Source organism: Notamacropus eugenii, chromosome 3 (assembly GCF_028372415.1).
Source record: "Notamacropus eugenii isolate mMacEug1 chromosome 3, mMacEug1.pri_v2, whole genome shotgun sequence".
NCBI classification, from domain to species: Eukaryota; Metazoa; Chordata; class Mammalia; order Diprotodontia; family Macropodidae; genus Notamacropus; species Notamacropus eugenii.
The window spans coordinates 437,284,191-437,311,444 of record NC_092874.1 but is presented as its reverse complement, the minus strand read 5'-3'; positions in this window follow the sequence as shown (position 1 = coordinate 437,311,444).

Here is a 27,254-nt window from a genome sequence, read left to right as displayed (position 1 = left end):
TTTCACTGAGGTAAAAAAATGATAAATCCAAAATGTATAATTTCAGTTTCCAAATCTTCAGAGATGCAACTGTATGGGAATATGTGACTTGAAATGAGTGAATGGAAAGTTGGTTCTAAGCTCTGTAAGTAATTTATAAAGTCAAATCTCCTGATATAGAATCTAATGTATATTACATAATTCTAAGTACTAGACCTGACTCTGTCCCTAAATTGCTTTGTGAGCCTGGACAAGTGATTTGGTCATTTACCTTTTAGTTACATCTCGATGCATACCTGCAATTGGGAGTGTCATTTTTCAATTCAGACAATGATTTTCTGGTAAATTATATGTAATAAAATCTGGTGTTTCCTTGTTTCTCTTTTCTCTCCAGTGAATATATACAAAAGAGCAGAACTGTAATTGCATGAGTGGTAGTCTCTCATTGAGCTGGTTTGGGGAAAGGCATGGTGCAGTGATTCTGGCCATTTATTATCCATAGCAGCATCTACTACATACTTGGGGGTGGGGGATGGGGAGGAAATAGAATGGCAGAATGAGAATGCATGAGTCCATTTAATTATTGTTTACTCGCTTCAGTGAAACATCTTGTCAACAATTGTCCTGGGACTCCCAGGCCCATCTTCACCACTCATCATCACTGACTGTTCAGTGACAGAGAACTCTCATAGTCTACCGGGTTTCAGTCAAATCAAGCAACTGGTACACATGTATTTATTTATAGAATATCTTCTAATCTGCCTAGCAGTATATAGAACACACACTCACACACACACACACACATACACTAGGAGACAGGGTCCCTGCCCCTAACATTACAATTTGAAAGTATGTAAACAGCAATCTCAAATCCACAGCTAGGACAAGATCCAGATGGGTGCCATCTTTGAGAATATTATGATCAATAAATAAACAAACATTTATTAAGCACTTTTCTTAACGCTAAGCACTTTCCTAGGTGTTGAGACTATGAAGAACCTCTCTCTCTCTCTCTCTCTCTCTCTCTCTCTCTCTCTCTCTCTCTTCTCTCTCTCTCTTTTTCTCTCTCTCTCTCTCTCTCTCTTCTCTCTCTCTCTTCTCTCTCTCTCTCTCTCTCTCTCTCTCTCTCTCTCTATCTCTCTTTCTCTCTCTCTCTCCCTCCCTCTCTCTCTCTCTCTCTCTCTTTCTCTCTCTCTCTCTCTCTCTTTCTCTCTCTCTCTCTCCCTCTCTCTCTCTCTCTCTCTCTCTCTCTCTCTCTCTCTCTCTTTCTCTCTCTCTCTCTCTCTCTCTTTCTCTCTCTCTCTCTCTCTCTCTCTCTCTCTCTCTCTCTCTCTCTCTCTCTCTCTCTCTCTCTCCATGTATACTTATATAAATATATATGCATATATATGCATTTACACACATAAAATACATACATACACACTCTATACCCACAAATATAACTATCTACACAGCTATACCTAGCTAGCTAGCTAGCTATTTATCTATCTGTATCTACCTATATAGATACATAATTGCAGTTCTTGACCTCAAGAAGCTTTCTTTCTGGGGGGTGAAGTGTAAATAAATAGAGAAGATACAGTTTGAGGTGAGGGGTAGGAGAGCATTAAAGTTAGAGAAGTCAAGCAAATTTTCCTATAAGCCTCCTTTGAGGTGGATCTGAAAAGAAACTAATGATTCTAAGAAGCAGAGTATGGATGGACCATGTGTACAGAGGCAATAGGGCAAGAGATGGGATGCCAAGTTTAGGGAATGTTTGGTTGGGAAAAAAAAAGATTAGTATTGGAAATGGGGGGAATGTTAATTTTCTCTAGTGTAGTCATTGTATTGACTGTTTATAATTAATTGCTTTTCTTTGTTACTAGAGGACATTTAATGTAGAATGGGAAGATGATGTTATTAAAAACTTATTTTAAGAAAACTAATCAAAAAAGGAAAAAAAATACCTGGAATTGTAGGTTGAAGTCAGGTTGTAAAATAACTTATGATGCCATGTCAGGAATTTTGTATTTTATCTCAGAGGTAGTAGGGGCCTACTGAAGGTTCTTGAATGAGGGAGTGGAATGGTTAAACCTAAACTTTAGGAAGATTATTTTTAGCAGCCTTATGGAAAGAGAGGAGAGGATGTAGAAGGAAAGGGGGTCCTGTTAGAAGACTGTTGCAGTAGCAAAGGCGATGGATGATGGGGACTTGAACTAGAATGGCAGAAAGACTTAGGAATGGAGATGCAGAGATGTGTGAATGAGAGTGTAAAAATGACAAGACTTAGCAACTCTATAAATATTAGTGGTGGGAGATGGCAAAGAGCCAAAGATGACTGCAATGGCAAACCCATATGACTAGAAGGATGTTCAACAGAAGTTCCAAAGAGGCATGTAATTGGAGAGGAAGGTGATGAATTCTAGTTTAGGCATCCCAAAGTTTAAGATGCATGCTAAACCTCTAGGAAGAGCTGTCCAGCAGATATTGGATGCTATGGATTAGGAACAAAGATCTTGGAGCTGGTTTTATTTACCTGGGAGTCATCTCCACAGAGGCAATGAATCCATGAAGAGATAGAGTGAGAATAAAGAAAAGAAGGTTGATGGTCAAGACTTAGAGATCTCCTGGGGTGAAGAAAGTTGTTCATGTATGATTACTCAGCAAAGGAGACCAAAAAGAAAAGCAAAATAGATTGAAGGAGAATCAGGAGGGAACAGTGTTACAAAAACTGGAGGAAGAGAGATTCCATGGGGTGGAAATGGACAACAGTGTCAAAGTAGTCAACAAGTATTTATGAAGCATCTACTATGTGCTAGGCTCTGTGCTAAGGACTGGGCACATGAGTCTTCCCTTTCCTCCCCCATGAAAAAAGAATCTCAACTCCCCAAGAGCTTACATCTTGTTTAATATAATGCGTGTACCTATATAAGGAAAATACAGAATGGATACAAAATAAATACAAAGTAGTTAAAGAAGAGATCAGTTTTTGGTTAGAAGCCATGCTGTAAGTGGCTAATACATGAGTAAATGAAGTAGTGGCAAGTACAGTAGAAAGCTCTTTGCAAGACTTTGGTTTTAAAAGAGTAGGAATATGAGATAATATCTTAAGAGAGTGAAAGATTAATATGAGTGTTGGGTTTTGCTTTGTTTTTAAGATGGACATGACTGTGTTTATATTCAATAACAAAGATGACTTCAGTAGACCAGAAATTGAAGAAATAAGTGTGTTTTGGGTTTGAGCTTGAAAATAAGTACATTGACATATTAGCCTGAATTAATGCAAACAAGTGAGCTGTGCTTAGGGGGACATACTCATAAATGGGGTCAACAAGGGTCAGATATGACTAAAACAATTGAACAATAAAACTCAGATTGAGTGTTTGGGGCAATAGGCAGTTTTTCAAAAGCTTGCCTACTAGTGTGCTGGGGATGGAGCCCAGGAATTCAGTTAAGTTTATGGCTTATCTTCATAGGGTAATTTGCCTGCCTCATCACCTGTACTACCTAGGTCACAGATACATGTTAAACCCTCGTGGTTAGTGACTCTTTGCAGTCATATGTTACTTTTAAGTGTAGAGTCCTGCTGGAACCCTCTGGGATGTGCTAAGGGCTGTGACCACCCAGAGTTTTCTATAGTGAGCTACCTCTCACTATATATTGACCTTGACAGCAAAAGTCATCTTTTCCTAGAAACTAGAATAGAGAATAAATGTGTGTTCATCCTTCACTGCTGAAGAAGATCATGTCATCAGAGAAATAATGACATAACTCACACTTGACTTTGTTTTGAGTGAGGGAGGGTTGTGCAAGGTCACCAGCCTCACTTCTCCTCCAGAGCCATCTGAATCCAGTGGCCAGATATTCATCAGGATGACTGGAGATGACCCAGGATGAGGCAATTGGGGTTAAGTGACTTGCCCAAGGTCACACAGCTAATGAGTGTCAAGTGTCTGAGAGGAGATTTGAACTCAGGTTCTCCTGACTCCTGCCCTGGTGCTCTATCCATTGCACCACCTAGCTGCCTCTAGAGTAGCAAAGTGCAAATGTGAAAGGCCATAGAGAGGTTCTGAGTTGTAAAACAGGGGAAAATAGGGAAGTCTTAGTAGATATTCTCTATTTTCTCAATAAAGGATGATGTTTCTGGCATATTGGAGGGACCATTTTTAAATTTTCTTAGATTTGAAGGTGAATAAGAATGTTATGCATGTTTTTCTTCACTTTCGGATGGGAGATACAAGGAAAAGAATGATAAAGTTGCCCAAACCATACCTAGGCCCTTTATATCATAAAAGATTCTCTTTCACAAGGGATACAAATGCATTCACTCCCAACCTCACAGAGTGGTTATGAGGAGAGTACTTCACAAACCTTTAAAAAACACTATATAAACAGCTTGCCCAAAGAAGTGGCAGCAAAGATAGACAAGAGAGATATTTTCTTCATTTTTTCTTTCCCCATAAAAGCACATATGATGATAGTAAATCAGAGTCTGCCCATTGAGAATTTTGCAGGTTTATAAATAATAATCATAAGACTATAACTCAGAGCAGGAAAGGATCTTAGGAGTCATTTGGTTGGACTCCACTTGTTTTATAGACAAGGAAAGTGAGACCCAGAAGAGGTAGTGGTACTTGGCCAAGGAGACACAGTTAGTAAGTGGCAGATCTGCGCAGAGGAACAGTTGGCAAGTGAACTCTACCTTGCTTTAAGAACACATCATATAAAGATAACCAAGTTTATAAAAATAATTAAGGAAGAAGCTATTTGTTTTAAAAAGTGATTTGCTTTTACCTTGTAGAATTCCTATCCATTTTGATTAAGATACAATTTGATGGTCTAACATTTGACTCATCTTCATCACTTGTTGCCTTGTCACCTTGAACAAATCACTTAACCCCTTCATTTTCAAATTATTCATCTTTTAAATTAAAGGGATGGACTAAGTGACTTCTAGGGTCCCTCTGAGATCTACAACTGAGACTCTTATGATATCACAAAGATAACTAGTGTAACCAGAGAACTACAATGGTACCTCATAAGGATGATGAACACCAGACAATTTGGGGACCAACAAATTCCATCTTGGTGACTAAGTTATGCTATCTCCACTACACAGACTCATTAAATAACCAGTAACCATCATTACCCATTTCAGGTGATGTACTTTTAATCTGCTTAGACATGAACTCTCCACTTTGAAAGCTGTCACAGTTCATATTTTAGATTTTAAAAAAACCAACTTTTCTTTCTCTTAATTAGCTAAGGATGGGAAATAAAAACCATGGAGATTTGCAGGGCCATTAGACTAACCTTGCTTCCACTTGCCTCCTGTAAGGCAGAGCAATCTTCTATTTGTTAATTTCAGAGAACAGCAAGCATTTCACCAAATGGGGTGAGATTATTTTCCTCATGGTGAAAGATGGAATCATTATATGCCACTCATGATCAGCTTTTGGAATTGTTCCCTATTTGGAGGAGATAGAGAAAAGGCAGTAAATGTGGAGATATTTTCTCTGTTGGTCTTTGATTGCCTTTTTATTTTGTTTTTTACCTCTTGAATAAAGTGCTTCTCTTAAATGGAGACAATAATCCAGTACCTTCATCACTGTGAAGATGAGTTAAATGACTAAGCAATTAGTGTAGCTTTCAAATTAAAAAAAAAAAGATTTTACCAAATCCCTCATATTATTTGTAAAAGTTCTTCAGAAAATTTTTACTTTGTTCCAGTGTTTGGTGAGGAGAAGGCTCTCCCTTCCCACTTCCTTATAGTAGGGGTTCAGCTAAAGTTACCACAAGTTCGATGTTCTGTGCATGTATGTTTGCTTAACATTACAATGCACAGACCCTCCAGTGGTTCATTTTATATTTTTAGCCAACCAGAAGTTATAAGCAGTTATGAGTTATAAGAAGCTAAAAGAAGGGGCATTTCATGAAATAGAATCATAAGAATATTAATACTTAGACATTCTCCTTATAAACCTGGAGCACCCTCTTTTTCAAAAATACTTACCAGAATGGAAAAGTCCTTGTTCTAGGTATAAGAAACTTTTCAACATAAAGCCAGAGTTGGTCCAACTAAGTAAAGCATAAATCTATTTATCAAATTCTCTTTCTTATTAACTAAGGGCAATATCTCTACAGGAGCTTCTCTTTGACCTAGGGTTAGAAATGTGGGGACCATGTGTGGATAGGTATGTATATATGCATGTAAATTATACATATGTATGTGTATATATGCGTATATATACACATGTGCATTTATATATGTATATGTGTATACATACATATGCATACATACATAATACATTTACACATATACCTGCATAAATATGCACAATACATGTATACATACATAACATGCATATACATAATACACATACACATAGATATTGATATAGATAGATATAGATGTAGATATAGATGATATAGATACAGATGCAGATATAGATATAGATATAGAAAATTCATATAGTAAAAATATAGAGGGAGAACTTATATTTCCAGTGAGTATTACCTATGTCTTCTGCTGATGATAACACACTGTTTTTTTCTGTTGTCAGGCTCTGCTAGACATGCGGTCTTTGACAGATGTGTGGTCTCTGCCACATTTGGGGCCATGGCATGTAGCTAGGGTTGTTTCTAGCTAGTATGGTGAGTTCATTATTACTGTGCTGGTCTCATAGTCTCTTGATTTGAGTCATAATGCCACCGGCCTACAGGTTGTAGACTTTCCAGCTTTGGACTTCAGCTATAATTCTCACACCAATTTCTTTCTATGTGGGAAGGAATGGACTCTACCATTGCTTTCAGTTTAAAGTCCCAGAGGCCTTACTTGTAGCTCATCTATCTAGTGAACTAGAGAAAAGACAAAACCAAAGTAGATGATGGATATCTATTTGTTTCTCTCAACTTGGACAGGGATCAGAATTTCTTCTCCAAAAGGAGTCCTTGCTTGAGGCATCCAAGTTTTAGAATACACACTGTGCCTTCCACTTAGTGATTGCTTGATATTTTTTCATTTCTAGTAACCAAGGCCATCATTTCTGTGAAGGGCCCCATTCTGACTTCAGATTAGAAATTCCATGCGGATTGCTATATTGAATCCATTAAGTAACTGTTTAGAGGCTACCATTTTTCTTCATACCAAGGGCCCTCAATGTTCAGGGTCCCCTATTTTCTCAATCCCAGAAATGTTTTGTTTTCTCATGCAAATGAATGAGGGGGCAGCAAAAGACAGAACTGAAACTAAAAGCCAGAGGACATTTTGCATTCCCGATTTCTAGTTATGCTCTTAGCTGCATTCCTGCTTTCAATACATATATGTGTTCAGAACAGAACTGCCTAGAAGAATTAAGTAAAATTATATTACTATCACTTGGCAAAGTGTTCTTTTTTCCATCTAGAAAAACACCCAATTAGTAAATGTAGACCTTCATATGGGCTTCCTACTAATTCATAATAATTAGTTTAATATTTCAAAAAGTATTTTTATGTGTGTGTAGTTTATCTAACCAATTAAAATCCTGGGCAAACAGACTTTAATTTCTACTTTCATTTCTCCTTCTTCCTCATCTACAATTACTACCAACCCATTACTGCATTAGTTCATTACCCTTAAGAAATGGCTGGGGAATTTTCTACTAATTATCTCCATACAAAACTCTTGTCTTCTAGACGGAGAAGTTTTGTGTCTAATTTATCTTTTATTTTCAAATGATGTAGCTGACTTTGGACTGGATCTACTACATAATGCCTCTCAGTGATCTAGTAGGTACAGATGGAACCTTTACCAGTTCCAAGTTTACGACACTTAATATCTCACTGTCTGACCAGAGAAGGGAGATTTCTTGACTTGAATACTTTCAGAGAGAGAAAAGAATCACTCTCATGGCTCCAGTGGATGGTGGAAACAATGGCCAAGGACCTAAGGCAAAATGTGGGCAGCGCGAGTTCTGGTCTTTGCCCTCTGAGTTGCTATGGGTTGCTTAAATAACATGGGTCTCATGGAAGAATGAGTCACCTGTCTAGCAAACCCAGGTATATTTCCCTTTTAAATGATTCCAAGACCTCAGAGTAAGTACCTGAATATATATAAGGATATCTGTGCCGTGACAGAAGGAATCACTAGAATATCGGGGTACTTCTTATCTAGTAGTTCCAAGTTAGTTTCCCCTGTAAAGCAAATTAAAAATGCACATTGGCACTATGTTTTAAGGATTTTATGGCCCTGATAGAAAGTAGTTGTTGTCAGAGAGGAAGGACAACTGTAAAAGCTGCCCAACAAATTCATTGTTATGATAAATGCTTATAGAGGATCTAGGAGTCCTCTTTTACTCATGTCTGTTAAGACTAGATATGAGTTATGTAGAGAGATTTTCCTGGAATAAACTCTGGATGCTCTTAGAGACTGAACAATTCAAAGTGTTGTTCATTTGAGGAATAGCCCATAAGATCAGACATAGTCAATAGAAGCTGAGAACTTGGGCCAAAGTCAATATAAAATATGGAACATTGACCTTACACAGGATTTGACCTAGCCAAAAAGATAAGAGGAAACTACAAAAATGATTATAGAATATGCCAAAATATGATTTGTACTATAACTCAGGCCAAACTAATGTATAGATATCTATACAGGTTAAAAAGAGGATGGGTCTAGTTTGGTGGTAAGCACAGCATTGAAATAGTTGAACACATGGCAAAATATGGATAGACAGAGGGATAAGTGACACCAGAAATGGACTACTGGACTGAGGAAATGGACTAAGGTGGGATAGTGGATGAGGGAAATAAAGAGAGGTTGAAGGAATGGATGTTAAAGTTCAGAAAAAGGGAAGGTTCAGCAGGAGTAAAAGAATGTGGAAGGAAAAATAAATTGCTGCCATACAATGATTTCAGAATCTAAGATCTTGAAAGTGAGATTGTATCAATTGATGGAGTAGCCTATGATGAATGACTAATGTAGAAGGGAAAATCTCTAGAGCTGAAGTTGAATAACTGTGAAATTTGGATGTTTAAAGACTCATCATAAAATATAAATTCTGGTACAAATGAAAAAATTTGGAACTGTCATTAGCTGATATTGTTTCAAATTCTAACAGGAGCACCTTTGTGATTTTGAGTAAATCACTTAATCTCTGAGGGCCTCGGTTTCCAGGGTTGTACTACATTGTTCTTTAAGCATGTCCCATTAAAATTTAATTATATTATTCTATGACCTCTTACTGCACCCCCATTAAACTGTACTCAGAAAAACATATAGAATAAGTCCTTGATAAAGATTGGAACTTGGGTCAGTCTTCTCTTGGGGGTGGAGCTGTGGAGAAAGTGACACTGAGACACTGGTATGAGAAGGAAAGAAGAGTTTCAGAAAGGAATTGACTCATTCCAATGTATCATCTGGTACTGCTGACTTTCAAATTCACTTGAGTATAAAAAAATCAATTGCTCCAATTTATAAAGGGAATGTGCAATTTGCAAACCAATCTTTTCAATCAAGCTCTAAGTACCTATTCTATGCCAGGAGCTGTGCCAGCAGCTAACAACAAAGACAAAATAGTATGAAAAAATAATAATAGTATTACTTTCCTCAATAAGCCTATACTCTGTTGATCTCATCGATATGCAGATTGATAAGAATGAGAGTGGTCATTTGAGGACAGATACGGAACTAATAATTAAAGGGAGTCATAAAAACTAACTATAGTAAATAGAATATGGGTGAAGCCATGAAGGAAGCTAGATTTTTAAGAGGCAAAAGTGAGCAGGAGAAAGTATATCCCATGGATGGGGAGAGCCTAGGCAAAAGCAAAAAGACATGGAATGGAATGCCAAGGTCACCAAATAGTGAGTTTGTCAGTGTGGCTGGCATGTAGAGCACATGATGGGGAGTTGAGTAAAGTAATCCTAGAAAAGTAAACCGGAATAAGAGTTTGAATAGCTTTAAAATTTGATCTGAAGGGCCTATCATTATTATATTATTGTTATTATTATTTTCTTCCTAGAGTCAATGAGGAAGCACAAAATTTTCTTCAGAATGAAATAGACTGGATGGATTTGTGAGTTAGAAGTATTGTTTTGACAACTGTTTGGAGAATGGATTAGAGAGAGAAAAGAACAAGGAGCCTGAGTAGGAGAAGCACTGTGTAACAGAGGAGAGAGTCCTGGATTTGGATTCAAGAATCCCCAGACATGTGTTAGCTATGGATAGGACCCTCTCTCTAAATCACTGAACCTCTCTCTGCTTTGCTCATTTGTAAAATGCAAAAGTTGGACTAGATGACCTTTAGAGGTACCTTCCAGTTATAAATGATCTTATATTTAGGATCTTCTTCAATTAGGGGCCTCTTGAAATAGTCCGAGCGCAAGATTAGAAGTCTCTAAACAAGGGCCGTGACTCTGGGAATGGTGAGAAGGAGGAAGATGTGAGACATGTTGAAGTGGTAGAGTTAATAGGACTTAGAAATTGATAAGATATGAGAATCACTGGATATGAAAGAATCAAGGATGAATGAGGCTACACACCTGAACAACTAAAGGCTATGTTGGCACCTTTAACAGAATTAGAGAAGTTAGGTGGATAGGGTAAATAAGACTTAGAGGTTAAGAGAATGAGTTTTGCTTTGGACAAACTGGCTTTGAGATGGCTTTCAAACAATGAAATATATGGCAGATAGTTGTTGATTTGAGATAGGAATTCAGGAGATATTGAGGATATAGATATAGATACAGATATAGATATATAGATATATATCCCCCCCACACACATATATATACCCTATATATAATATATATATATATACATATATATATATTTCAGTCTGTGAATAATCTATAAAGAGCTGAAAATTAAAGTCACAGGGGCTGAACTGATCAAGAGAAAGAGACAGAGACAGACAGAGATAGAGACAGAGAGAGAGATGTAGAATCAGAAGAGGATTCATGACAGATCTTTGGGGGATACCTAAAATATGAATTTGGACACATCTGGTATAGCAAAGAAGACTGAGATATATTCAGATAGTCAAGAGAAAAACCCAGAGAAAATATTGTCATGAAAACCTAGAGAGCAGAGAATCAGCTAAGAATTAAGGTAATTTACTCCTTGGGTAACTGTGTAGAGAGTAGTCACAGCTGAGTAATGGGGTCAGAAGGTAGATTTGCAAAGGGTAGTGAGATGAATAGGAGGAGTGGAAAATGTTACAAAAATAATATCTTTTAGGAGTTTCATTGTGAAGGAGAGGAGAGATATTGCTTCATACTTTAACTAATTATTCTTACTAACCAGACGCTATTTAGTTCATACCTGAATATTCCAGGAGGGTCAAAGAATGGGAAACAATGGGAGGAGTGACTTGCTTCTCAGCTCACCAGTTCTCTTTTCCATTCCCCATGCAGGTGTCATGGGCACGCATTTCCCTGGCCTATGGTGTGTGAGGCTTGACTCAGGGATCAGGAAGGATAGGACATGGTCCCTTTGAGGAGGCTCAAAGACAGTAGGAGGAAAAACTAACTTTTTGGTTTTTCTAGAGTCATACTTGATAGGGAGACAGTAATGAGATGAAGATCATCATTTTGGGATATACCAAGGCCTGTATATGTCCCCTGGGTACCTATCTTCACCTCTAGCTCTTGGAGAAGCTAAAAGGGAAAGGTACTGACTTTCCCAAAGCAAGAGGAATGAAAAGCTTATTGTTAACATGCTGAGAGGATCTCATCTTCAACTTAGTCCCAGGCAGTTAGGAATCAGGAAGCTCTGAAGGTCCCCTTGAGCCCTCCATCTCATCTAGGGTAGGGAAGAGGTCCCAGTCAATTCATAGCATAAGAACCTGCAGAGTGGCTAATGTCAGAGGTCCCAGGGAACCCCATGTCTCTCCTCCTTGACCTTGGGCCCAGATACTCAGCTCATCCCCAGAGAGGAGTTACAGAGGCTGGAGGGTCTGTAACAATTCCCATCCCTGCTTTTTTTCAATGGACTTGGCTGGAAATACTCAAGGTGTTGGAGCTGTGGCAGCTTCCATGATGGAGAGATGTCTGACTCTCTTTCCCAGACTCCAATATAGTAGTAGCATATTTTTTAAAAATCCAGAAGTGAGATTTCTTGAGTCACCCACCTACGTGTCAACCAAGAGTCATCCTCACCACACACACACACATTTATGAATAGCTATTAATTTAACTACTCCTGGGGCAAAACTCAGCTTGACCTTTCCTGGCTGTACCTCTTATGACCAAGTTAGGAATAATATTAGAGTTATAGTAACATGGTTGATCTGATTTATACATTGATTTTTAATTGGCTCTCCAGATCAAAAAATGTTTATGTCCTTCACATTCTCCAATTCCCTAATTCTCCCATTCTGTTTTTCCTTGTCACCATTCTTTTCAGAAAGGAGATTCCTTTGAATAAATTGGTCCTTGCCCAGTTCACATGATGAGAGGGTAGGCAATAGTATGACTTGATAATACTAAAGCAAATAGGCTCCAATCTTTTATCCAAAGAGTTGAACTTAAGGACAGAGTTTCAATATACCAAAAAAAAAAAAAACCTAGAAGTGTTATCATTACAGGGATAAGGTCATAAAAACCCTCTGGTTTGGTGATCAAAGAAAGGGAGTTTTTTTTTTTTTTTTAATGGCGCAATCTAGAAAATGAAAAGATAAACATATCTCTACAGCAAATTCCCTCTTACTGATTGTAAGGATTGCCAAGTAGTGCTTTTCATTTTGTTTTGTTTTTTGTTTGTTTTCTTGGCTAGTTGCCTGCCTCCTTCCACTGCCATTCTAAGGTAAATAAATGAAAAAAATGCAGGTGTTTAGCCTAAAGAAAAGAGAAAAGGCAAAACAAGGCAAGGGAAGTATATAGAACTTGTTTCATAGGTGATTGTTAAAATGAATGGAATGGGACAGAATAAAATAATATGATGCTTCATTTAGTAAGACTGAGGTGGTGAGTCTTCATCCTATTTTCCTGCTGACAATGAAGTCTCTGACCTCTTTACATATAGAAAGGGTTGCATAAAACAAAAGTCCGTTATGACAGTGATATACAACAAATTGGAAAGAGTGCTGGATTTAAGGTCAGAAGACCTGGGCTCAATTCCGTCTGCTGATATTTACTATCTATGTGACACTTGGGAAGGTCACTTAACCTTCGTGGACCTCAGTGTATTCATATGCTAAATGAGGGGCTGGGAATAGATGACTTCTGAGCTCCTTTCTAACTCTAAATTTATGTTCCTATTGGTCAATGACCTGGATTTAAATTCTAGCTCTTCCATTCCTAGCTATGTGCTCTTGGACAAAGCATTTTTAATCTCTCTTAGCTATAGCTTACCCATTTGCAAATTGAGGATAAAAATGTTCTCATAGAGATGCTAGAGAATCAAATGATACTAATCCATATAGAGAACATTTATAAGGCATTTAAATATTATATAAATGTGCGATGATGATGGAATCTGTGCCCTGAATTACATAACTCCGCACTTAAACATCTCAGTGCTCAATGTAGTTGCTACTTCCCATAGGAAGTCTTTTTTTATCCTGATAGTGTTTTTTTCCCTTTTATTTACTTGTTCTAATAAATTTTGTGCCCCTCTCACACCCATGTATAATGGTAGCTCCTTGAGGGCAAGTGTTGTTTGTCTCTTTTCTTTTATATTTGCATTTTCAGCATCTTCCATAAAGTAGAGACTTCAAAAATGCTTATGTGTATTATTGTGCAATGTGACAGATTCCTCTCTTTCAAGGTGCCATGTGTGAATTTCATAAATTTTCATCATGGAAATTATTATTTTTTATGACGAAATTCTTTTTTGACACCACCAGCCTTTATAGGAAGTGGTTATTCAGTTTTTAAAGTTTGTTCTCTAGATCAGAGTATTTATAGAGTACATGATCTTTTCCAACTGTGGCCAAACAAAAAGCTAAAATTAAATATTTAAATGCAAGCAATAAAAAGACTGTTCACTCCAGAACATGGCATTTTAAAACAGGAAAAGTTTTCAGACATTTGGAATAAATTATTTAAAATATTTTTTCCTATAAAGTGAGGTTTCATTGATTTTTATTAAGTCAAATATGTCAGGTTAATTAAAGGTTTAACGATGTAATCTGGCTCTCCAAAGAAGAAATCTTTTCTTTTCTTTTTTTACCTTTTGTTTTGGGGTTTTTTTAAATAATAAATACAAAACCTGCATCAGCAAATCTAAGAACAACTCAGGTATTGATCTTCCAAAACCCATTACTGGGGATTTGTCCTTTTAGATGTATGGTAGAATGCATAAGGTCAAACCAAATTCTCCTGAAAGTGCCATCCACCATTTGAAGAAGATCAAGGCACCATGCCAGGCAAAGGGGTGAAAAGGTAGGAAAAACTATGAGGGAGATCGGTGCATAAATGCCCCTTTGGGAAACCCTAGGAATCTAGGAAAAGTAACACTTCCTTCTCCAAATTTCCCATTCCAAGGAGGACAGCTGCTTTGTAGGACTTGCCTTGTATCAGAATGAGACCAAGCTGACCTTGCTATTTCCCATCTATGATGTTTCATCTCTCACCATCATCCCTTTGCATAGGTTACTCCCCAAACCTAGAGAATTATCCTTCCTCACCTCTGCTTCCTTGATTCCCTAACTCCTTTCAACACAACAGAAGTGCCATCTCTTACATTAGAACTTTCCCAGTCTTCCCTACTGCCAGTGTTCATACCCCTACTGCCGACAGAAGGCTTAATTCTGAGATCGTATTGCCTGGGTTCATATCACCCAATCAAAACTATTTTAGTTCTCAAGAACCAGTCTAGTCAAATTACATAAGCTCTAAGCTGCCTTGACTTGTGGATAGAAAGACAAATTTGGAATCAGAAAGACCTGGGTTCAAGTCTTCACTCATATGTCTTAACTGTGTGACCTTTGGCAAATCATTCAATCTCTAGGTGTCCCAGGCTATGAGTGTGAATTGCTATTCATCTGCAATGGTAGGATGTAGGAGGGGCTTCCCACTGGGAGTTCTATACACATATGAAATTACAGTCAGTTAAAAATGTTCTGTATTGATGTATATGTGCATATGAAGTTTTTCCCTCATAGAATATGAGCTCCTTGATGGCAGGAATTATTTTGTATTTGTCATTATGTTCCACCATCTAGCACAGTGCCAGACATTTTGTAGGTATCTATTAGACACTTATTGAGTTGAATTAAATATCCAGTTGGATAATCAACCCTGTGATCTATGTACATTTCTTTAGGACTCAGTCCATTCAGAGGTAAAATAAGAGGTTTAATCTTTGAGTTAGTCTGTTTCAGAATCTCAAGAAACAGAAACACAAAAACACGAATCTCCTGTGTACAGCATTCACTAGAGGCATACAAGTCACAGTTTGGAAAGATGGTATAACAGGCTTGGCTCGAAGTCAAGGGTTTCACATCTTGCCTCTGACACTTCTTAGCTCTGAATTCATGGGCAAGCTACTTCCTGAGCCTCAACTACTTCACTTACAAAATTAAGATAATGATGCCTTTTAGAACCTACTTCCCTCGGTTGTTATAAGATTCACCTGAGATAAGGGTGTAAAGTAATTTGGAAAAATTTAAAACAACTACAGAAATGCAGTTATTATTTTTGCTTATGTGTTACATATAGCATGTGCTTAATAAATATTTCTTGAATTAAATTAGATCATATTGGATCAGACTGGACCGTGAGTAGATCAGATAAGAGCAAACACAAGAGTTGGTAGCATTGCTTTGTTACCTGAGTCTGCATTTGTTAACGTATCCATTAGTCATTCTAGCTGTTTTGGCCTGCTTACATTCCCATCTCCTTCTAGAAGAAGGGATATGGAATAGCCAATCTTCACCAGAGTAAATGATCTTTAAAGTCCATCCCACTTCTGGTTTTGTGGCTAGTCAGCCTGACCTCAGGGTCAAGAAGCCTTCAATTTAAGGCCTGCCTCACTGACTAGCTATCATACTGACTGTGTGACTCTGGATAAATAGTTAAATATATCAGCGCTCTCCAGGCAACACTTGTAGGAAAATTGCAAATCTCCATCCTTCAATGAACTTTTCTCACTGATAAATTACAGATTTGGACAAAAAATAAAAATTTTAGAAATTCCTAGTCATTCTACTGCAACTCCTTACTACCAGTGGTACCATCACAAGTCACTTCACTTGATCATCTTGAGGTCTCCTCTAGCTTGAAGTCCTTTTAACGCCATATACTCCAAAGACAGTGAAGTTGAAGTTCATTGCTGTTCCTGGTGATGATCCAAAAGAGATTCTTTTTTATTTTTGACTTGCTAGGTCACCATTTGGAATTTACTCTAGAAAATCTCTGAATATAGTTTAAGCATATATTGTGTCTACTTCCCCCCAGTGTAAGCAAAATGGATCTGAACAGAAGCTATACCAACACTCAGGGCCTTATGTGCATAGCATATAGCACAACCTTTAATTTACTACATTAAAAAATGTGGAAGATATAAGGGATTCATAAGACCATAAACAAATACTGAAAAATAAAGAACTACAGGATTTCATAAAAGGAAGACAAATATACTTTGAGACTTCTAAATTAACAATTCCCTTTCCATTAGAACTGAATTATTTGAATAGTTCCCTGAAATTGGGGAGAGGAGGCATAGCAAAGCCTCCATCATTTGCTTCCCCAAATCTTAGATGTTTCACTTCTTCTTTAGGCAGGAGGCTCATGAGGTACTGATTTTCCTCTTTCTCCAAGAGGCAGAGACTGCTCAGTAAATCTACAGAAAGTCTAATATTAAAAATTCTGAATCTAGAAACTCCTACTTGGAGTTACTTACAAGGCAACCCCCAAAGCTGATACTCTCCTAGAACCATTACTTCTCCATGTAGATGGACAGATTCTGGCATCACAGTCTAGCATATCAGTGCCCCCATTTGCAAGGGAAATTAGCGTTTAGGAATGTTGTCCATGTACTACTATCTGATATTTTGTTAAAAGCGCATTCTGCTTTTGCTACATTCTTCTGTAGAAGCTCTATCATTGCCCTTGGCATTGACACTATTGGGGATGGGAAAGTCCATTCTAAACATTCATCCTTTCAGTCCACTGGGTGGCAAGCTCATGCCACTGCCATGTGCTTCTCTAAAGGCAAGAGGCCACTCGTGTACAACCCACTATACCTCCAGAATATAGAACTCTATATGCTCTGATCTGCCTTTTGAACAGAAAGATATCAAAGAGGAAAAATTATGGAGGGGAGGTCCTACTACTCTTTTATAGCACAGAGTCTTATGCCAAGAGTCCATCCTATGGGGGCGGAGCCAAGATGGCGAAGTAGAAAGACGCACATACACATAGCTCCGAACCCACAAACCACAGAACGGCTAGAGGGGAGCAAACCAGGGCGAATTCTGCACCCAGAGACCATGGAGTATTGGAGAGAGGGAGATTTCTGCTCCGGAGAGACCTGCGGACCTCTCACGGGGGGTCCTTCGTGCCGCGGACTGGGGGCCAGGACGGGGAGCGGAGTGCGGCCCTACCGCGGCCGCGACACTGAGGGGAGGAGATCCGAGAGGGCTACGGGGACGGGATCTCCAGCGGCCACGCGGGTCCCCCCACCCACAGAGGGACCTGCAAACCTCTCGCAAAAGGTCCGTCGCGCTGCAGACGTGGAGCCCAGCCCGGACCTGCGGCGGCGGCGGCCACGGCTCCGAGAGGCACAGATCTGAGAGGGCTCTGGAGGCGGGATCTTCAGCGGCGGCACGGGCCCCCCCACCAACAGGTGACTGACGGGGGTAGGTGAGAGAGTCTCTTTGGCGGGTTGAGAGGGGAGTGGGGTGCCCCCATGGCTCGGGCCCCCCCAGGAGGTGGGGGCTGAAAGGCGGCTGCGGACGGGGGCTCCCCAAATGGGCAGGAGCCTGGATCCATTGTGGAAGGTCTGTGCATAAACCCCCAGAGGGAACTGTGCCTGAGAGGCGGCCCTGCCCCTGACCACCTGAACTTAATTCTCACACTGAATAGCAGCCCTGCCCCCGCCAAAAATCCTAAGGCGGGAAGCAGCATTTGAATCTCAGTCCCCAAACGCTGGCTGGGAGGACCAGGAGGCGAGGTGGGTGTGAGGAGAACATTCAGAGGTCAGGCCACTGGTTGGAGAAAATGCCAAGAAAAGGGAAAAGAAATAAAACTATTGAAGGGTACTTTATCGGAGAAAAGACACTTCCTCCCTTCCTTTCTGATGGGGAGGAACAATGCTTGCCATCAGGCAAAGACACAGAAATCGAGGATTCTGTGTCCCAGCCCACCCAATGGGCTCGGGCCATGGAAGAGCTCAAGAGGAATTTTGAAAATCAAGTTAGAGAGGTGGAGGAAAGACTGGGAAGGGAAATGAGAGGGATGAGGGAGAAGCATGAAAAGCAGATCAGCTCCCTGCTAAAGGAGAACCAAAAAAATCTTGAAGAAATTGGCACCTTGAGAACTAGCCTAACTCAGCTGGCAAGGGAGGTGCAAGGGGCCAATGAGGAGAAGAATGCTTTCAAAAGCAGAATTAACCAAATGGAAAAGGAGATTCAAAAGCTCACTGAAGAAAATAGATCTTTCAAAACTGGAATGGTACGGATGGACGCTAAGGACTTTTTGAGAAAGACAGATATCTCAGAACATACTGCGCAGATTCGAAGAATGGAAGATAATGTGAAATATCTTATTGGAAAAACAACTGACCTGGAAAATAGAATCAGGAGAGACAATGTAAAAATTCTGGGACTACCTGAAAACCATGATCAAAAGAAAAGCCTAGACTTCATCTTCCATGAAATTATCAAGGAAAACTGCCCTGAGATTCTAGAACCAGAAGGCAAAATAAATATTCAAGGAATCCGCAGAACACCACATGAAAGAGATCCAAAAAGAGAAACTCCTAGGAGCATTGTGGCCAAACTCCAGAATTCCCAGGTGAAAGAGAAAATATTGCAAGCAGCTAGAAAGAAACAATTCAAGTATTGTGGAAATACAATCAGGATAGCACAAGATCTGGCACCCTCTACATTGAGGGATAGAAGGGAATGGAATAGGATATTCCAGAAGTCAAAGGAACTAGGACTGAAGCCAAGAATCACCTACCCAGCAAAACTGAGTATAATACTTCAGGAGAAAAAATGGTCTTTCAATGAAATAGAAGACTTTCAAATTTTCCTGATGAAAAGACCAGAGCTGGAAAGAAAATTTGACTTTCTAACACAAGAATGAAGAGAACCATAAAAAAGCGAACAGCAAAGAGAAATCATAAGGGACTTACTAAAGTTGAACTGTTTACATTCCTACATGGAAAGACAATATTTATAACTCTTGAAACATTTCAGTATCTGGGCACTGGGTGGGAGTACACACACACACACACGCACACACGCACACATACATAGAGACAGAGTGCACAAAGTGAATTGAAGAGGATGGGATCATATATTAAAAAAAAATGAAATCAAGCAGTGAGAGAGAAATATTGGGAGGAGAAAGGGAGAAGTTATATGGGGCAAATTATCTCTCATAAAAGAGGCAAGCAAAAGACTTATTAGTGGTGGGATAAAGAGGGGAGGCAAGAGAAAAACATGAGGTCTACTCTCATCACATTCCACTAAAGGAAAGAATATAATGCACACTCATTTTGATAGGAAAACCTATCTCATAATACAGGAGAGTGGGGGACAGGGGTACAAGCAGGGTGGGGGGAGGATGGAGGGGAGGGCATGGGGAGGAGAATGCAATACGAGGTCGACACTCATGGGGAGGAAAAGGACCATAAGAAAATAGAAGTAAAGGGGGACAGGATAGGATGGAGGGAAATATAGTTAGTCCTATACAACACAACTAGTATGGAAATCATTTGCAAAACTAAACAGATATGGCCTATGTTGAATTGCCTGTCTTTCAAGGGGAAGGGGTGGAGAGGGAGGGAGCTAAGGAGGTTGGAACTCAAAGTGTTAGGACCAAATGTAATGTTCTTACCACTGGGTAACAAGCAATACAGGTTAAGGGGTCAAGAAAGCTATCTGGTCCTACAGGACAAAAGAGAAGACAGAGACAAGGGCAGGGAGGGAGGATAGAGGAGAGAGCAGATAGGTCACAGGGGCAATTAGAAAGCTCGGGTTTGGGGGGGGAGGGGATAAAGGGGAGAGAATTTGTAACCCAAAATTGTGTGAAAATAAATGTTAAAAATTAATAAAAAAAAAAAGAGTCCATCCTATGAGTCCCAGTCATCTTAACATCTTATCAGTTGTCTTGTCAACAATTATTATGGCTATTTTAAGAGAAATGTTCACGTTGATTTTCTTTTTGAGGGGGCTGCTGATGCCATACATAATAATCCTATAATTATATGAGAGAAAAACCAGGGGAGAAACCACAGTCTGTCAGAACTCAATCATATACCTCTTTCTCAACTAGAGGCAGCTAGGTGATCTAGTGAATAGATCACTGGACCTGGAGTTAGGAAGACTTGAGCTCAAATTTGGCTTCACGTACTTACTGTGTGATTCTGGGCAAGACTTTGAACCTCCATCTACCTCAGTTTCCTCATTTACAAAATGATGATAATTGTATCTACCTCTATGGGTTGTTGTGAGAGTCAAATAAGATTAACATGTAAAGTACTTTGAAAATCTACAACAACTATTATTGTTATTTGTTTCTACCCTGGGTGCATTTTTATGTGTCTTTTCTTAAAGATAACAGAAGAGAATGTGGCCAAGGAGAGGGTGAGGCCAATGTGCTTAGTGTGAACCACCAAGGGAGCTGACATAACATTCACTCAAACCCCAAAAGGTCTCATTACTTGTGTGGTTTCAAAGGTAGAGCATCAATGAAAAAATTCCAGTTCCTTCCCAAAAACAAGGGCAATTAATCCTGGGCAAGCCCAGGAGCAGTCAGCTTAGATTAAGGTCTTTATTGTTCAAGGAAATTGTTACAGAAGAACTCCTTCTGGACCTAGCTTTACTTCATTTGGAAAATAGCACCAATGGGGCTCACTGTTCAAGTAAGAGCAACATGGCATTGACTGGGAAGAGGTACTAGTCTGTTGTAAGGATAGGGGAGTAGGAGGTGAATGAAAGAGAAGTCACAGGGCTTCAAATCCTGGCTCTGCTTACTCACTGCCTGTATGACTTTGGACAAGTCTCTTCCCTTCTCTGGGCCTCATTCTCTTCCTATGTAAAATGGGACTAGATCTCTAAAGGTCTCTTCTAGTTCAAAATCTTATGATCAGACCCAGTTTAATTCTACAACCATTTGCTAAGTAGCTACTATGCACAGAGGAGCTTATATTCTACTAGAGGAAAATGGCATAAGCAAATTGTATACATACATAGTTTTATAGAGCAGGAGAATATTTAAATCACTCCTGAAATCAGAGGACCTGAGTTCCAAACCTAATTCTGCTATCCACTATGTTGGATATTAGGAGAATTACTTCATCTCTTAGAATCTCGGTTTTCTCATCTATAAAGTAAAGGGCTTGAATCAGGGTAGCTCCAAGGTCCCTTCCAGCTCACATTTTTGTGTTTTAAGTCCTCCTGTAAACTTACTTTTCTATCCTGCAGATATCCTATCAGATGGATGTATAAAAGTTGGGTATGTTCAGCTGTTGGTGGAGATGGGACAAACCAAAACTGATATGTGATACTTGACACCAAGAAGACCTGCCAGAGCCTGGCAGATAAATGGGAAAAGTCCCAGCAATGGTTTCCAAGAGCAGCAGTGGGGTAAGTACAATATTAAGGAATCCCTGCAAGAAACAACGGGCAGAGATTCAAACAGTCAAAAGGCCTGTGTCAGGAATCTCCAGGGATGGAAAGCTGGTGACTGTCCCAGAAGGAAATCAGAGAACATTGTTAGGGTATTCTAGCAACATGCTAAAGGCAGAGGTCCAGGATCTTCTCAGGAATCCAGTAACAGAAGGGCTGATTTGGTATAATTAGAATTACAGAATCTCAGAGTAGGAAGGAAATTACAAAGCCATTTAACCCAGGAGTTCTTAACTTGGGGATTACAGATGCTGAAGGGTCCATTAATTTATATTTAAAAAATGCATCTTTATTTGCAATAACCTCTGACTGAAATTTGGCATTTTCTTCAATTATTTAAAACTGTGATTTGGAAAAGACATCCACAGATTTTGCCAAAATCCCAAAGGAGGTAATTAGCACCTAAAAATTTAAGATACCCTAATTTAAGTGTTTCAGTGAATGTAGCATCAGATTTGGAGTCAGGAAGTTCAAATCCAGACTCAGACACTTACTAGTTATGTGGACATGGACAGCTTGACCCACATTTACGTCAGCCCCTCATCTGTAAAATGGGGACACACTGGGAAGGAAATGGCAAACTACTCCAGTATCTTTACCAAGAAAACCCCGTGGACAATTCTGTAGAGTCATGAAGAGTTGGACAAGATGGATTGGAAGAGTTCAAGTGGTCATCCAGCCTTTGTTTCAAAAGCTTCAATTCAGGGGAACGAGCAACTTTCAGAGGAGGTCTGGCCTACTTGGATATGACTGATTCTTGGGAAGTTTTTTGTTTTTTTTTTTGTTTGGTTGGTTGTTTTTCCCCTGACATCAGCCTAAATACCTTTCTGCAAAGTCTGCTTTGCAGAATATTTGTGACCATAAGGCTCTATACTAGTTCTAGACAGAAATGTTGTACTAGGCAGAGTATGGAAATAGATTAGGTATGGGGACACAAGAAATAGGCCAATGATTGGACGTGAGGTTAAAAAGTTGGCTATAAAAGCAAAGAGAAAGGGAATGGGATCATAAGAAAAGATCACTGGATTTCAAGTCACGGGTCCTGGGTTTGAATCCTAACTGTGCCACTTATAAGCTTTGCCATGTTGAGTGAGTCATTTAAATTCTTCAGGCCTGCATTTTCTCCTCTGTAAAAGAGGGGACTGGATGACCTTAGAGGACTTTCCAAGGTTCCTTTCAGCTCTAGATTTATGGTCTCATGGGTCCAGGGGTTTTAATATCTTCCCTATTCGGTCACTCAGTGCCTGAGATAGATTTTTAACTTTAGGAGAGAATGTTGAATAGCCCTAGTTGGAAGGTCGTGGATCCAAGGCTCAGCTTTTCATCTATGGGCTTCCCCACCAGTTAGCACTCTAATAGGTTTTTACCACTTCAAGTTGAGGAGCATAGCAGCTGGGGCCAGGAATGCAAGGTGGAGATGGCTAATTCCTAACCCTTATATATTGTATCATTACTGCTTCAGCATAACCCTGCCTCCAGCAGTAATGGAAAAATCAGTTCATAAGCTGGATTTTCTGCTCCTCTGAGACTAATCTTTTGTCAGTAAGAAACAGCCAGTGACAGTTGTTATTCAGTTCCCAGAGTCTGTGAGCAGTGTGTGCTCTCTTTCCTCAGAGTCACAGAACATGAGTGGAGGGATCATCCCCCAGCTCCTCCAAAGGTAGCTGATTCTACTTAGCAATACTTCTAATTGTTAGGGCATTTTTCACACTGAGTCAAAATCTGTTTCTCTGCAACTTTTCCCAACTGAACTTAATTGGGAAACTGAACTTAGTTAACCTATCAGACAAATGTTTGACGTATTTGGAAACAAAAGAAATAGGTTTGAATTCTTAATTTGACATTGGCTGTTCATATAGTATTGGCCAAGTCACATAATTTCTCAATTCCATTCAATAAGCATTGATTAAGCACCTACTATGTGTCAGATGCTTTACTCAGAACCTCAGTTTCCTTAGCTTTAATGAATGAGGAAAATGTAGCAAGTAGCAAGAATGGATCTAGGAGATCCCTGGGGGCTTCTTATAGTCAAGTGCCTGGGAACACTCAGACAAGCCATTTCCCTGGGGTTCTAGACATATGTCTTTCCTGCAGGTATGCATTATATAATGTGTGTCAGGTCTTATTAATCTGATTTTTTTCTACTCTTCTCTTTAGCTACTTAGTGCTTTGCTAATGATCAATACACTTACTCTGATGATAAACAAAGACAAATGGGCCTGTGCACTTCTGGATGGTATTTGTAATTACCACCTCAGTAGACATTCAATTACATTTAATGAAAGGGTGACATAGTTCCATCTCCACCCTCTCCACCACTGACAGAGATGCATTTATACTGGATTCCTGGCATATGGCTGTCAGTGCCTCCCTCGCCTCTACCAGCCTCAGTTCATTAATGCTAACATAGCTCCCTGGGTGTATATTACCTATAAATGCCATGACACCTCTCCTAATGGAATTTTAGAGTAAGGAGTCCACCATGCCTATCATCCCACCATCTTGCTGAGCTACTCACTAAAGCTTCATTTAGCTTCTCCAGTATCTGCCTGTAAGCATGTCAGCTTGATTCATTGGCATACTGATCCTTGGGTAGGTTGAGTCAAAACCAAGGGCACTAACTAAAGATTAGTGGTGCTGCTTTCTGACCCTCCACAAAAAGGTTTTGATTGTCATCTAAACAGGCTGAAGGCAAATCACTTCTCTTTTCAGCTGTACAGGATGGGACCCTGGGTCTCTTTTCTTGTGAAAGTTAAACTGTTAAGGAAGCAAAGATTTTTTTCCCCCACAAAAACCAAACAATCCCATTTCACTTATCATAAGCTGCAAGTGACTGGAAAAAATCTTTCTTACTGGGGGAAATTCTCTGAGCATCTCCCAGTACACCTTGCATTGACTCTGCATTATGCTGATAATGAGCAGGATGCAGGGTATGCACTTGGATTATGGAGAGTCTTTTCCAATACACTCGGTGTAAAAAAGAAGCTGCTGTCTCATGTAGAAGTAAAAGATTTAAGCGATAATAATAATAAACACCTACTATGTGCTAGACACTGTACTAGGTACTTTAAAAATATTTCATTTGATCCTCACAGCAACCCTGGGAGGCAGTAGATACTATTTATTTCCTAAGTCTTATAGTCGAGAAAAATGAGACAGACAGAAATTAAGTGACTTACCCATAATCACACAGCCTGTAAGAATATGAGGCTAGATTTAAACTCGGGTTTTGTGACTCCAGACCTAGATGTCTACCCACAGTGCCACCTTACTGCCTTCAATTGCTATATATTCCGAATCACCTTGGAAAGCAGATGCTATTATCCCCATTTTACAGATAAGAATTATAAAGGGTCACATAGGTAGTCAATTGTATAATAAAGTTTACAACTATGACCAATTCTCCCAGTGCGTCAGAACACAAGGTTCATGTGCCCAAGATTATGGGTTTGAAAGCTACGTGGTCTAAAGCAGGCCTAGATAATGTAGTTCCTTTTTAGTATAAGAGACTACATTGCTGGCCAGAAGCATTCAGTCTGCTTAAGTATATTTTTGGTTCTAAGGATGACCAGGCCAAAGTGTGAATTGAACCTTAAAATCCGTACACCTGCTGGAATAATAACTCAGCATGTCTTCTCTACTGCAACTCTATGGTATCATGAAAAGAAAGCTAGATTTTCATTTAGGAGACTTAGTTTGTAGCTCACCTCCCCTTCTTATTTTTTTTTTATTTTGAGGATTTTTTATTGTGTTTTCCACTAGACTAAAAGAAATAAAACTCTTTGGATAAGAAAAAGAGAGATCCTTCAAAGGACTTTTCATAATTGAATCAGGAGCAAATAAAACTTCATGTTCAAAAGACTTGTGAATTTTGCATTTGAATTTAAATTTCACAAACATAAAATATTAATGGATGATAGTAGAAAAAGAAGACACCAACCTTAGAAAGCACCTTTTCCATGGAAAGGCATTTATGAAAAGTTTTTAAAATGTGTTGCTTAAAGAAAACAAACAGTAAGGTTATTTAAGAAAGGTCATTAAGGAAGACATAAGTGCTTCAAGGGGAAAGGACACTGGGCTTGAAAACAAGAGTGTTAAAATCTGCCAACATTCTGAAATGCTAAAAATATCTCCCTCCCACCTTTCTCATTTAATGTTATGTTTAAGGAAACACTTGCCAGACAAATGCACCAAAGGCAAAAAATCAATTACCTATATTTTTAAGTAAAAATCTAAATGCTAGACCTATACATTTTCCTAGTTTGCACACCACATACAAAGGTCAATATTTGACCTTCATTGGTCAGTTTCTTAGTCATTAAAAATATAATCAAATCTATACAAGCTCCCCAGAAACTTGAGGAGATATAATATCTTTAATTTGTGAGAGTGTGCATATATCTGTATGCATCTTTGTTTAAAGATATGACACACAAACACCACCTTATTCTGCAAATTAACTTTCAGCTTACTGGAAACATCTCTTCCCTAAACCTGAGTATATCAAAAAACAGTCTTTGGTCATGTTGGTTACTATTTAAAACAGAACAGTTTATATTTAAAATAGAACCTTCTGATTGCCTCACAAAAAAAGAAAGAAAAAGAAAAGGAAATGATAGAAAAGAATAGACAAGAAAAGAAAGGGGCAGGGGTAGCTAGGTCATACAGTAGATATAGCACTGGTCCTGGAGTGGGGAGGACCTGAATTCAAATGGGGCCTCACACTCTTGACACTTACAAGCTATGTGACCCTGGACAAGTCACTTAACCCCAATTGCCTCACAAAACAACAGAACCTTAAGGAATTTCCAAAGCAGTCATGCCATTTGTACATTTAAAGATATAAATAAGGAAAAATGCTCTTAGAATAAGTTCTAAGTAGCTGCTTTTGCATATTTTCCAAAAACAATGGTGTATGCCTAGTCACAGTTTTGTAAGAAAGTATACCTCCTTTTTTAATTCCTTTGTTTTAAGTAACACTTAATCCTGATAGACAAAAGCCCACTGCTAACTAGCTAATTGGGCAAGTTACTCAACTTCATCCTTATCTGCAAAGGACGAAAAATAGACTAGAAAATGTTTGACCTCCCTTTTATCTTTAAATCTTATGATTCAATGAACTGATTGTCTTTGTATACTGACAGTATGTGGCCTTGAGAAGTCACCTGACTTCTCTTGGCCTCAGTTTTCTCATCTGCAAAATGTGACAGTTGAACTGAATAATTTCTTCCAGTGCTGTCTATTAATTCTCTGAGAACAGAAAGCTATACTATTAAACTCTATTAAGCAAGATCTTCTATTTTCTCTAGGTGAGAACCCTTATAGACATTCTATGGTTTTTAGATATTTTGCTCTCTACCACTAAATCAAATCAGGAAAAAGTTAATCTATCAGTGATGCTAACTGATTGACTAATGAGTTGAATGAGTGAGTTTCATTATGTCTTACCTCCACAATGAATTTGTAGATTAAGGTTTTTGTATCTCTTTGGACAATGAAGGACATTGA